Genomic DNA, 2,057 nt, shown 5'->3' on the forward strand with positions numbered 1-2,057 from the left:
AAGTGTGCTTCTCTGAGTGGAGCAGGTTGGCGCTTCAGCTGAACCACGTGCCTTTCTCCTGGCTCCTTCTTTTTCTGGTCATTTTCCTTCACATGTTTCAGGAAGCTATCTCGACTCTTCGATTGCTTAATATGTTTCAGTATGCACATTAATTCTCTTGGCAATAATCTTGCACTTGACTTGTTTGTTAACAACAATGCCAACAGCATGCTGGGTGACATTGTAGACTCTTCCTGTCTTGCCTTGGTAACATTTTTGGGTCATTCCTTTCTGAACAGTACCCATTCCCTTGATGCCTACAGTATCACCTTTTTTATAGATTCGCATGTATGTGGCCAAAGGAACAACTCCATGTTTTCTGAATTGCCTGGAGAACATGTACTGCATGCCCCTCCTCTTTCCCTTTGTGTTGTCATTTTGGCGAATTACTGGAAGATGGCGGTTCCATCTGAAAGGTGTCTTACTATTTTTTATAGGCTTTATTATTTGCAGTTTTAGGTTCACAGCAAAATTTAGCAGAAGGTACAGAGATTGCCCAGATACCTCTCCCGCGCCCCCCACATATCTGTCGCCTTCTCCTTGTCAGTATTCTTCTCCAGAGTGACCCATATATCACAACGAATGAGCCGGCATTGACACATCATTATCATGCAGTATTTCTTTCATTTATTTTATTTTTGAGTTAGAGTCTCACTCTGTCACTCAGGCTGGAGTACAGTGCACACTCATGGCTTACCCCAGCCTCTCTACCTGCTGGGCTCAGGTGATCCTTCTCCCTCAGCCTTCCAAATATCTGGAGCTACAGGTGTGTGCCACCACGCCCAGCTACCTTTTTTTGATTTATTATAGAAATGTGGTCTCACCAAGTTGTCAAGGCTGGTCTCGAACCCCTGGGCTCAGCCAGTCCTCTCACTCAGCCTCCCAAAGTGCTGGGATTGCAGGAGTGAGCCACTGTGCCCAGCTTAAAGATTTTAAAAAAATTTTTATTAAAATGTTTTTATAATACAAAGAATGTTTTTCCTCCTGAGCCATTTGGAGTAAGTTGCTGACCCTGGTGCCATTTCACTCTTGAACATTTTGGTGTGTTTTTTCTACAAACAGGAATAGTTTTCTGCTTAATAACAAAACAGTCATAAAAATCAGAAAATAATATTGATATATTTTCATTATCTAATTCACAGATCTCCATTCAAGTTTTGCCATTTGTTCCTAATATTGAGAGAGAGAGTGAGAACGAGCAGGTACGACGACTCACTTGAAGATCTTCCAGGAGCTGACTGAGGGCCATCCTTTCTTTGGAATTTGCAGGGTGTGAACAGTCTGAATTCTTTGCAGTGCTAAACACTTCATAAATAAGTGACTTGTTCCTGACACTTGTGGAATATAAACATGGACAATAATTTAGGGGAAAGTTCAGAATCTGCAATTAAATAGGAGGAGACTTGTCTGGGACAGATAGTGTTCTGGCTACTTTGATATCCTGAGTTGATGGGATCAGTGCTTAACATTACAGAAATAACGTCTGTATGATATTTCTGTATTCTTAGGCTTTAGTAAACTAAATGTAGTTGTATCTCATATGGACTACATCTTACTGAATATTAGACTTGAATGTCAGCTTATCACCAACTTTAGGACTAGTACTTGAAGAATCCAGAGAAGCCAGGCATGATGATTCATGCCTGTAGTCCCAGTACTTTGGGAGGCTGAGGTGGGAGAATCGCTTGGACCCAGGAGTTCAAGACTAGCCTGGTCAACATAGGAAGACCTTGTCTCTATTGAAAAAAAATAAAAAAACTAGCTAAGCAGCTGTAGTACCAGCTGCTTGAGAGGCTAAGGCAGAAGGATCGTCTGAGCCTAGGATATTGAGACTGCATTAAGCCGTGATCATGCCACTGCACTCCAGCCTGGGCAACAGAGTAAGACCTCCAACTCAAAAGAAAAAAATCTAGAGAAATATATCAATATATATATTTTTTAGTAAACTAATTTATTTATTTATTTATTTATTTTTTTGAGTTGGAGTCTCACTCTGTTGCCCAGACTGGAGTGCAGTG

Source organism: Carlito syrichta, unplaced genomic scaffold (assembly GCF_000164805.1).
Source record: "Carlito syrichta isolate Samal-C Ts95f unplaced genomic scaffold, Tarsius_syrichta-2.0.1 Scaffold316389, whole genome shotgun sequence".
Classification (NCBI taxonomy): domain Eukaryota; kingdom Metazoa; phylum Chordata; class Mammalia; order Primates; family Tarsiidae; genus Carlito; species Carlito syrichta.